Genomic DNA, 12,639 nt, shown 5'->3' with positions numbered 1-12,639 from the left:
ACGGTATTACAGTAGTGGGGAATATTGGGTATTGCACGATACGAGCTCAGGTGCAGGACTGCACAATTGCACTAATGACCGCCAGTTTGTAGAGACTACACAATGTTCTTGTTAAAGAGTCTGACAGCAGCAGGCAAGAAGGAACGGCGGAATCTCTCCTTTGCACAGCGAGGGTGTAACAGTCTGTCACTGAAGGTGCTGTGGAGTGCTGTTAGGGTGCCCTGGAGGGGGTGGTCCGGGTTGCCCAGCATTGATGACAGCTTGGCCAACATCCTCCTGTCCCCCACCGAGTCCACAGAGTCCAGGGAGCAGCCCAGGACAGAGCCGGCCCTCTTGACCAGTTTGTCCAGCCGCTTCTTGTCCCGGGCCGAGACGCCGCCTGCCCAGGTGACCACTCCCTGGAAGATGACCGATGCAACCACCGGTAAACATTGTCGGCCCCCGCCCCGTTCCGCCCCCCGACCAAAAAAAAAGCGTCCGTGATTAACGTTGCCGCGGGAGGGATCCTAACGGCAGAGGCTTTTTAAAGATCATTAGCTGGCTAATTTACAATTCGAACCCGCTGTGGACACGCTTCAAATGCGCCAGTAGTACTTACCAACTGCGTGTGCTGACTTGCATTGCGAGCCCCGGAGTTGGATTTGTCGTATTGTATGTATAATTATTTGGGTCCAACAGACGGCCAGAAGTCGCAGTCAACAAGTTACTTATTTTCCACACTTCCCCTCCTTCACACTTCCGGCCTTCAAAATAAAAGCATACCAGCAAACCACTATACACAGCAGGTTTGCTACGGCGTATTCCCGGAAGTAGGGAAGACGAGACAGAAGAAGTGCATGAACTCCACCTTGATGTGCCAGCATGACTATACTCGTGGACATAAGTTGTTGTGAAACAGTTGCGTTCCAAGTCGGGGGGCGTCGCTTCAAAAAGACAGCAATAAAAATGGATATCGTGCCTAGTACAACCATAAAGGGGCCGAGATGACTAGACGATGCATTTAATTTTATTGCGAAAACGATCTGGAAGGTGGCAGCTAAGGGGGAACGTGGGTGAGTAGCTTCTTTTTACACATACACCGCTGCCAAACAGCTTTGCAACAGCAACGAGCTGCGGGGTGTATTCTCTCCTCCGTGTGGGAAACTGTATGTCATTGCAACATGTGACATAATGGACCGATTAGAGCAGCAACAATTCCTGATGTGTGCGTGGCATGTGTTGCAGACCTGTCGCCAACAGCACAATGCGTCGGTCATGTGAATCAATGCGGCAGTTGTCGCTCTCGCCGTTGCGGGAGTAGAAAGAAGCCTAAAAAGAAGAGTTTCACCGAGTAGGCTGAGATTAAATTTGGCCACCTCGCGAGCACGTCACACGCATGAGGGCCAATTAGTGAGCCGGACTAAAATCCACTTCCGGCCATGCTTAGTCCAGCCCTTTTTAAAAATTTGTCAGCCCTCATCTCCCGCTCCGGCCGGGCCGGCGGATCCGACCGGTCCGGCCCAGGGACGGACTGCCCAGCTCTGCTCCCTTATAAAACTACACCATTAACACTATTCATCAACCCAGAGAAATGTTGCGTTTGCACAAAAAGAGCATGTCTATTGTGTACCAGCTTGAGATGAGGACAAGGAGGATGAAGAGGAGGAGGAGGCTCATTCCAAAAGATGAAAGTGAAGCGTGAACTGCCACTGCCCTTGAGCGGCTTCTTTCACAGTGTCGACCTGATACGAGACATCAACACTCCAACGTTGGCTTCACCATACTCGCCTCTTACAAAGAGAATGCTCTGACATGCAGCACGTTGGAATAGTGGGTTCTGTGCTTCTGGATTTAGAGATGAACTCAACCCAAAAATGTTATTGAAAATATGTTCTATGCATCTCCACTTGCCTAAACAAGGCATTCTGATTGATACAGAGTTTGTGGAATATGAGTAAAGCAGCAAAATCCACCCGTTTTTAGCCATCTCGGGGGGCGGACATTTTGTCACTTGCTGTTGACTGAAGATGACATCACAGTTGCTCAGGGCTCAGCTAATGACCAATCACATATATATATATATATATATATATATATATATATATATATATATATATATATATATATATATAATTTTTTTTTTTTAAACAATAAAGCATTGAGTTGTGTGTTTGTGTATTTGCCCTAAAGGTAAAATTATGCCTCCAACAAATATCATGATGAATTAATCTGTTGCATCACAGAGAATACAGAACAAAGGCCCAAGCCCTGCTGTCAATATAAAAAAAACATGAGGGATTGCTGTCCAACACTCAGATTTCTTTAGAAACAAGTTATCTTACACCAGAAAATTTCATATACTGGAACAGCACATGTACATGCACATTCCACAAAGACTGTCCATAATTTCTCCTAACAACACAGGCTAAATTTAAGCTTGTATCTTGGTTGAAATGTATCATTCATAATACTTCCTTGACACCACGACAGCAAATTTCCTATTAGCCATGATATTAGCTATGACATTGTTCTCAGTGCCAAAATATCGCAATGAATAAAAGTAATCACCGTAATGAAGACCGCTTTAGAATGCAAGTACATGCCCGAAGACGCCTTAGACACTCAACCTTTTAGAGACACTGCTACAGTCCAGCACTCTCTCTCTCTTTCTCTCTCTCACATACACATAGTCTCATACACATTCTCAACCAGCAGACATGCACACTCTAAATTAGGAATAAATAAGAGATGGAGTTGTGCCTTCCTCTCAGAGTCTAATCTCCGAGGTAGGTGGTAGAAACAGCTTGCCACATCAGGCTGCATGAGTGAGCGAGCGGGACACTGCTGGCTTCCAGGAAACCAATTTGTTTGTTTATTGTCTTCATGTTTTTTGTCTGCGGTTACACTTCATCGCAGCCGGGCCCATCGTGGACATGCTCCCCTTAAATGGCATCAATAAAACACACCATGTGCTCTTCCACCTCCTCCGCCTCTTCCTCTTTGTCCTCGTCGTCGACAGGAAGTACCACAGCACTTCCAATTTCCCCTTAAAACGGCCGCCGGCTGAAGATGGCGCATCAAGAGGTGGAACAAAGTGCTTTCTAAACACATTAGCCTACCAACACAACTTCACACAAACGTTCCAAAATCGGGCCTAATCATGTAGATCGATGGGCCGACTTTTTATTGCTTGCAACTGCTGTGCGAATGACGAATACAGTTGAGGGACGGATGATGATATTTGGTTTGTAGTGCTGATGCCGCTATGCTCGGTTCAATAATTGGGCAAATATGCAGACAAAGGTATTGACACACACCACTTCAGCAAGAAATGATTCAAATGATTGTTAAGCGCACACTAAGTAAAACAATAACATACAAAAAAAAAAGCCTAAACAAGTGAATGGACTAGGGACCACTATATTGGAACCAATGAACTTTTCTACCATATTATAAATGTATCCATACTTATCTTGTGTGTGCACACTTAAAATGATGAAGTCAAAGTCGATGCATGAAATGTTTTAGTCGCATGCTCGCCAACACACAACACGCCCATGTGACTAGGGCTGCCAACTGTCCTGTATTAGCCGGGACGTCCCGTATACTGGGCTAATTTGGTTTGTCCCATACGGGACCTTAAATGGCCCGTATATTGACTGTAAACTCTTGCAAATACAGAAAACTGCAATCTACCGATCCTGTAATATAAGATGCTTTTAGTAAAGCTTTGGATGGCGATCGATTGTCAATAACGACGGACACAGACGGGTTGGCAGCTCTTTTACTTGTATGCTTGCTCGAACATACATTGCTGGTTCTTAAACAGTGATAGCACACTAGAGCGCTCCTAATGGAGACTCTCGGTACTACATATGACAGATCCTAGATCAGATAAAGTGTCAATCTGACTGCTCGAGTCAGTCAAAAGCAGGTATCCATGGAAAAAATACATTTTGTGAGTCACACTCCTCTTTTACATTTCAGATTTCTTAGCCCTGTTATTTGATGAAAAGAGACAAATTGGTTTCATATGAGGTTTCATATGAGGTGACATATCGTCACTGTCTTGTGAAAAACACTGTCCATTTTTTTTCATTTTTTCTTATTTTTACGTGAATGTGGTTTCCGCATTAACATGAAGCTTAAAAAAAAAAATCAAAAATTCATACATCATGCTCACACCTCCGTGGCATCGTGCACCTGTCCCTTATTTAGGAGTGAGAAAGTTGGCAAGCCTACATGTGACGCGCTATTGATCTGAAAGTGCGAACGGCAAGCCGACGGAGAACACAACTACAGCCTGCGGTGGCTCCTTAAAAACTCCAGACAAGCCTCTTCATCCTCGCTGTACTCCTCCTCCTCCTCTTCTGGAAATCAACCTGGTGGCTCATGCATTTCAATCAGGTTTGCCGAGGCTCCGGCCCGCCTGCCAACAGCACCTGTTTGTAGCACCAAGGTTGCTTTTTAAAAAGTGAAAATTGCAATGCCCTGGCTGTCTTTTCTCTCTGAATGCTGATTTTTTTTGTTTTGTTTTGGGAGTTGTTTGCCAATGACTGAAATCATACTAACCTTGATAGACAGCTGTACTGGTGAGAGTTCAGATGCTGTGAACTATCTTGTCAAATTACAAAACCTTTTTTTCCGTACAAAATTTCCCACTAACATTAATTATATCCGGAATAGTTCATTTTCTATTGCAAGCCGATCATCTAACATTTATTACCTGTTTTGGTGGTACCTTGACTTACCCCAACTTAAAACGAGCTCCCACAATTTCAGTTTATGCAAGTTTCAGATACATGGGCACTCAATTCAATTGAAAGGAAAAAAATTGTCGGCATTAACTCATTCACTGTCGTGGATTCTTAAATTCATCATCTGGAATCCAACCAGCCACTGCCACCGATGTTTTTTCATGTATATTTTCCAATGGGTACCTGTCGAAAAGGGTCTCGCCCGGCTTGTCTGTAAAATTCCTGTTTTAAATGACTATAATAACTAACAGAACACTGTATATGGCAGTGTTGCATCACTGTGGATTTGAGATCAGCACAGCTTCTGAGGAGAAGATAAAGATTAGGAGGTGAATCACAAAAAGAAACAGAAAAGCAAAAACCAAACATTTTTGGGGTGAGAGAAGAGCTAATCAACTCTTTCTTTTGGTAGTTATGGTGCTTATCTTGTCAAAGGACACAATAGTCTCTTGGACTTGAAAGAGCAGTCAAAATGCTCTAAAGCTTGCAGTTAAGATACCGTAATTCCCTCACATGTGGACAAGGAAAGTCGCCGATGCTCTTTCAGCTATTTAATGAACGGAACAAACAGTCAAACAAACAAATACAAAAAGGGAACACTCACAAAGAGCTGCTGTAGGCCACTGCTCACACCGCAGTACTCACACTGAACTACAACTAGTCAATCCGATTCCAGCTCCTTATTGTCACTCACTAGCTGTCACTCAACCTCCATCTCCACTAATCTCACGGTGGCCTTTGCTCCGCCTGTCAGCAACGCCGACCAATAACGTGGCACAATAAAAGCCTCCAGGACAACAGTGGGTTGCAGGCAGCTTCAAGGGCTACTGATGGCGATCTATAAAACAATATAATGGCTCTCCTGTCAGCCAAGGGGTGGGGCGGCGGAGTGTGGGGGGTGGGGGGGGAGAAAGGGAAAGATCTACGCCTCCTCGGACTCTCCGAGGAGACTTCAATTAATCACCGCTGAATTGCATCAGTCCGCAATAGGCGTGTAAGGTTATTACCATGCGCTCTCCGCAGGATGAAATGCAATGATAGCGCTAATTGAGGGGAAAGGGAGAGAGGACAGGCCGCTGGGGGGGGTGGGGGAAAACAGCTGACCGCACAACAGTTGTCAAAAAGGATGAAGGGCAGTTACAGGGACAAGGTGAAGACAGGGATAGGTGACAGGCTCATGCAAATCACATTCGTGTCTCTTGAAGACAATAAAACACAGTCATTGACAGGGCTTCTAATCATCTGGTGTACCCGCAACAAAAATGAAACGCCAAAGAGGGGTGGTCCCAAAGCTACTCTGTGTTACAAATTGTATCTGGCGAATGGAGACAGTTGAGCCACAACCATTTAAGAATAAAATGATCATTGGGATGAATTTGAGTGGCCTGAAAAGGGCTAACTTTGGGATGTCTCTTAAAGATTATCCTGACCAATTATCCTGCGGTGTGGGCCGGGTATGCATAAGTGATTTTTCCCACCTGATCTGCTTGGTCAACAGTCAGTGCTGACAATCGTAACCTGTTTAATATATATGATTGCGTACTTTTATGTGTGTGGTCAAGACTGAGTTTGGCTGAGCCACGGACTCTGTGATTGTGACATGAATCGGAATAGTAGCTAACACTGGTCGACTGAAAATTTTAATCAGAGATGGCTTCATGTGTCCCTAAAATTTGAAGCTGGTTTAAAAATGCCTTTACTTTTTTCGAGCACATCGGGTTTTTGAGATATTTACTATAAAAGCTTGCGCAATACAGATTTTAACCTGCGTTGTAATTTATAGCTATGGCGTTTCAGAAAAAAAATCCACTTGTTGCTGAACATAACACCTAATTTATAAATATTAAAACATATATTGCTATATTCCATGTTTTAATATTGTTATTGTTTATCATTATTACTATCTTCATCATCATCATCATCATTATTATTATTATGAAAACCTGATGTGCTTGAGAAAAATACAAGGGCAGATTCGGAATCAGCGCAAATCAGGAAAAGTTAACATGCATCTCTGATTAAAAAAAATGTAAACATTTTCTGATCAGTGTAACTGAGACAAATTTGATCCTGGTTCCCCACTTTCGAGCACACTCAGCAAAGGCCAAATTGTCTTTGAACGATATCTTGATCGATTTACCCCATGGTGTATTAACAGTGACCTTTCCTACCCGATCCGCTCAGAAACCAGTCTGTGGCAACAATTGTAACCTGTTTAACATTTACGATCCTATATCCTTTTGCGTGTGATCAATACTGAGTTCAGCATTTAAGAGTGATACACACACCCCGATAATTAGGATGAATTTGATTCCTCCCTTCCAATCAAAGTGAACAAAGGCCCATTAGTTGGATGTCTCTAACAGATTAACCTAAGCGATTATCCTGTGGTTAAGGGCTTTGGTACCCAATCTTTTTGGCATCACGGACCGGTTTAGAAAAGTAAAGGCTTTTCATAGGCCATTTTCTGACCGAGGGTGGGAGGGGGCAATCGACTTTACAATTTATTTAATTTCCAATTACCAGTTTTAAAGCAAGGGTACCGACAACAAACATAATTAGACAGTATGTCAACATTTTATTAACATGCAACATCCTTTTTCACTCATTTTAGAATACCTATTGTATCAAAGAACAAACTGAACTACTACTTCATTTTTAAAGGGGAAGTCAACCCAAAAAGTTTTACAAGAAAATGTTCTGTGCAGTCCCACTAGTTTATACACGACATTCTGATTAATATTGCGTTCAGGGAATATGAGTTAAGCAGTAAAATCCACCCATTTTCGTCCATCCCATGGGGCAGCCATTTTGCCACTTGTTGTCAAATAAAACTGACATCGCAGTTGCTCAGGGCTCAAGAAATGACCAATCGTTGCTGAGCTTCAGAAAACAGATGAGCCGTGATTGGTCATTACTCGAGCCCTAAGCAACTGTGATGTCATTTGCAGTCGACAGAAAGTGGCCAATTTACTTTGTGGATTTTGCTGCTTAAATCATATTCCACAAACGCAACATTAATAAGAATGGTGTGTTTAGACTTGTGAAGGCACATAGAACATATTGTAAAGAAATGTTTGGGGTTGACTTCCGCTTTAACTTATGATCCAACATACGGCATTAGCATCATTGCTACTTGCAAATGCGCGTGATCGAAAAATGACACGATTGATTGCTAGTGGCTGCTGGCTATTTATGAGTGGCTAAACTGTTAATGTACACGCGAGCAGGCTGTGCAAACTGCTCGCATTTTCATGCTTTTCACTTCACCACGTGCTACTTACTCAAATGATTCCACAAGTTTGCTGTATCCTTGTATTGGGCAAGATACCTTGCACAATAGCTTCCTCCGCGTCACTGTGGAGATATCGCCACACAATCGATGGGAAGGAACTTCTCTTGTCAAAATAGCTTAATACTCGGAAGATTACGCCAAACCATGGCAGCCCATCAGCAGCACATGTAGCTGCATGTTCCATCATTGTTATTATTACTTTCTGTTTACTGCTTCTTCTGGAGTAAATATGCTCACAGCTCGCAGCTTGTCACATAATATCACAATATCTCAATCATACAATCGCCCAGTCCTACTTATATTGTCCTTCAGAAGTGGGGGAAAAAAAGATCATATTATTTTTTGTCTTTCTCTGTTTGGCCCAGTACTAAATTGGCTGCAGAACGGTACCGGTGGTTGGGGACCATGGGATTAGGGTATGTTGAGTGAGATTTTTCTCACTCGATCTACTCTGAAAATGGTCGGGCTGCCAATATATGTTGTAATGTTACACGTGCAATATTCATGATTGAAAATCTAACAGAGGAATTCTGCAATCCCTGGAGAAGTGTGTAAAGTTTAACACCTAACACTCGCTTCTCCTGCCCTGTGGTGTCGCAAGCAATTTGTTTTGTTTCGCATACGGCTGGCGCTAGGTGGTATCCTCGCATCTTCAAAAACAATCACTTTGCAGGCAACCCCCCCCCCCAAAAAAAAAACAGCAACGTATGTTTAATCATAAAGAGCGCAAGCTATTTTCAACATTTTAGATTGGTCAATAACGTGTAAAAATAACACATTCACGTGTGGACTTTATTTTTGAAGAAAAATGCATAATTGACCAAATTTGGACATTGGAGGTTTCCGTCCCACAAGGACGATATGCATCACATACTGACATCATATAATGATCTCATTGTGGGATGCAGTTTGGACTGGATTTAAACTGCAGGAAAGTTTTCTTGACAATAATATGTTCTATGTTCCTCCGCTAGTCTAAACACGGCATTCTTATTAATATTGTGTTTGTGGAATATAACTTAAGCAGCAAAATCCACCGAATTTTATCCATCTCAGTGGGCGGCCATTTTGTCACTTTCTGTTGACTGAAAACAACATCACAGTTGCTTAGGACTCAGATAACAACCAATCACAGCTCACCTGTTTTCTGAATCTGTGGAACTATCTTGCAGTGAACTGAGGATGTTCATTTAGACAAGAGTAGTGCTTTGTCACAATCTTGTGGCATCTATACACTGAACCCATTACTCTCAGATTATCTCTATTGGTGGCGAGGCTTGTTCCCTATTCCTCGCAGTTAAGCAGGCTGAATTACTCTAATGCCCTCCCATGTGGGAAAGGAGAGTCACAATTACTGACACACTTTTCAGCTGTTTATTGAATGCCAAGAGATCATTCGCAAACACAACAAGCACACTCATACAGGAGCTGCTGCCAGCCACAGCTCACGCCCAGACACTCTCACACAGCCTGACCAACATCTCACGCCACGCCCACCAAGCCATGTCTCTTATAGGTGCATACCTAACACACTGACATGACACTGCATACAATTGTTTCTATACATTTTATGCTTACAATTAGTTTTTTTGTGTTTAAATATGTTTACAATTTGTTTAAAAGTTTTTTTAAAAAGGATTGAATGTGTTTAAAGCCTCCCCATAACAAAGAGGTAATTACTGTAGCATACCATTACGTGTCATACTAAAAAGGAAAATTACTTGTCATCCTCATGATGAATCATAATATAGCCCATTGCAACAAAACATATCGTCGCTGTCCTGTGAAAAACATGTATGTCCAATTTTTGATTTTTTTTTTTTCAAGTTAATGCGAAGCCTATAACACTTAAACACCATTCATGTAAAAAATAAGGAAAAAAATGGACATAAGTGTTTTTCACAGGACAGCGGAGATATCTTACCTTATTAATTGTAACATTGTAGCATATTGTAATGTTGCTTTTTATAGCATAACATAGCACTACATAATGTACCTCATTATAAAGAATCAGGAAAAAAAAATTGCCATTGTCATATTGTAACAAATCACAACATATTGTAAAATAGCATATTGTAGCATAATATACCGTCACGTAACAATGTAACATAAATCATAATGCAACATCTCACGTACATAATATAATACAGCATTATCGCACCTCATCACAAAGAAGAGTAAAACATAATAAACCTCAACATAACATATTATAACATAGCATAACATAACATATTTTTGTGTAATTTATTGTAACATATCATAATGTAACTTATTGTAATGTAGCCTACTGTAACATATTGTGATCTATCCTAATAGTGTATTATAAAATAAATGTGCTTACAATGTGTTTAAAATGTGTGCTTTATTGAATTTCAATGTGTTTACAGCATGTGGGAGCAAATCATTAGATTAATTTACAAATCATTAAGTTTTACATTGTCTCTTTTCACCTATAGCGGGTGGGTGTAGCCCTAACGATGAATGGGGGTTCACAGTGTCCATGAAAGAAGCCACTGTGCGATGTCACGTTAAATGACGCAGTATTGTCATTTTCAAGGATTTCAGACCGATTATTGGCATGCTGTATGTAACTGTGCCAAATGTGGAACTTAAGTTTTTTTTACCCCCCTCTTGCTCCTTCAAACCCATGAAGCATATACAACTAAAGCTCTGCGTGGCTTTGAGATGGGCACAAATGGGACGTTATCTTGTGCATCATGTCATGGTTGAGAAAAGTATCTGTGGCCTTTGTTATTGAGACGATAGAGACATAGCTGTGCAAATAGGGTGGTTGGGGGTGGGGGCTTTCTCACTCCTGCCTGAAGATCACGTATCAACTTGTGCTCTGCATCCACTCAACATGGATGTAGTGCAGGCAAGACAGAAGAGCCTTTTCATGTATCCAAAATGATGAAAAGATGCCGCTCAATGCACCTTTCAAGACCACATGCAGGATATCAGGATTGGAATCACGATTATGAGTACAGACAGCATTGTATTGTACGCTAAATGATTATCATTAATGTGACAGATCCCTCTAAAAATAGCACACGCACGAACTTCATACATTGCAATTAAGAGTGGGAGGCATCTTACCTGTCGTTGTGCTGTCAATTTAATCCCGATATTTCATTTATTCCCCATTTTCAACCACAAAGCCCGGCCAGACATCTTCTTCTTGTTGTTGTTTGCGCAAAAGCGATTTCCACCCGACTCCACAAAACATAACCTAAATGTGAAAAGATGCACTCAGTTTATATTGTTGTATTGTTCTCCAGGCGCGCACAAACAATCCACTAGTCCGCACAAGTGTGATGGAGACGAGAAGCTGCGAGTGGACTCGAAAGTCGATAAAAGTTGCGGGCTCCTCAAGTTCTCATCTTCGGGTGCTTCCGAACGTCTTGCGCACACACGCCGAGCCGTCACGCATGCTTTCTACCGTCTGCCATTTTTAAGGAGTCATACAACAAAAATCCTCCATCTTGCGTACCAGTTGCGGTTGTATTTTCTTTTGTACTGCGTCTTCCTCCGGTCGGAAGGATGATTTGGATTGGAGGCGTCCGACGGCTGGTGAGAGACGCCGGAATTATCGCTCTGTGCCGCGTAGCAGCAGGGAGCATCTGCGCCGGTGCTGTAGCGCCCCCCAGTGTCGAGCTGTTGTACCGACATCAGGGAGGGAATTGACCTCACCCAGCTTGTCGTGATGGTGATGGTGAGGATGAGGAGGTGGATGTGGCACCACCTTCACATTGCTTGGGTGAGTGAAAAAGCACGTTGTTTCTATGAGATAAAGCAGAGACATTTTGGGCAGCTGCCACTTTTATCGGATCCCTACTTACCTTTCCTAACCTGTATTGTTATACTATTGTAATTCTACCTTCCCTTATTGCATTGTGACGTGTGAATTAGGCATATTCCTAAAATAATGGCTTCTGTCATTCTTTCAGTTTTTCAGAAAACACAAAAAAAAAACAAGCCAAATGCCGACTGAAAGATATTCATTAATAACACTGGTCACCAGCCACATTTTACCATGCATTGACGTTTCAGGAAAAAAATCCACATGTTGCTGAGCCTAGCAGTACTAAATATGTTACTATATCATATTATATTATATTATATTATATTATATTATATTATATTATATTATATTATATTATATTATATTATATTATTATTATTAAACTATGCTGTGCTAGAGAAAAAAAACAAGGGCAGATTTGCAATCAGCACAAACAAATAATCAAGAAAACTTAACTTACAGCTCTGATTAGAAACATTTTTAAAATGTAATTTCATAATATTAATAATTTTGCATGATCTGGTCAATTGAGAATGTATAATAGCAGAGGTGGCCAGCATCTTGAGGAGATGATTAAGGCAAATAAATCATGCTAAAAAATGACATAGGCCATTATTTTAGCAAGGAAATTTGGCCTTTCGTACATATTGGAACATCACAGCGTATCTTAAAGCACATTGCAATATATACAAATGTGTTATAACATACAGTCTAACATATCGTACAGTCAAATATAACATAACATAGCATATCTCATAATGTAATGTGTTGTATTATATTGTATCGTAACATATCAGAACGTATTG

General features: G+C 41.6%; 1 protein-coding gene across 2 annotated transcripts in view; it reads right to left on the bottom strand.

Moving 5' to 3' along the window:
- tafa3a (TAFA chemokine like family member 3a) overlaps positions 1–11,642 on the bottom strand; it is a 128,344-nt gene extending 116,702 nt beyond the window's left edge. The window contains exons 1-2 of one of the 2 annotated variants that reach the window (XM_086040707.1): positions 11,522–11,642; positions 11,128–11,260 (exon numbers count right to left, since the gene is read on the bottom strand). The gene's annotated coding sequence lies outside the window, so the exon portion shown is untranslated. Of the gene's footprint in view, positions 1–11,127 lie in introns of both variants that reach the window. The other variant, XM_086040706.1, reaches the window with a different exon arrangement.
- Positions 11,643–12,639: the final 997 nt, after the last annotated feature.

This window comes from Filicampus tigris, chromosome 9 (genome assembly GCF_054856515.1).
Source record: "Filicampus tigris isolate MCC_2025a chromosome 9, RoL_Ftig_1.0, whole genome shotgun sequence".
NCBI classification, from domain to species: Eukaryota; Metazoa; Chordata; class Actinopteri; order Syngnathiformes; family Syngnathidae; genus Filicampus; species Filicampus tigris.
Note: the sequence above shows the minus strand (reverse complement) of the source record. Positions and strands in the feature narration are given on the sequence as shown.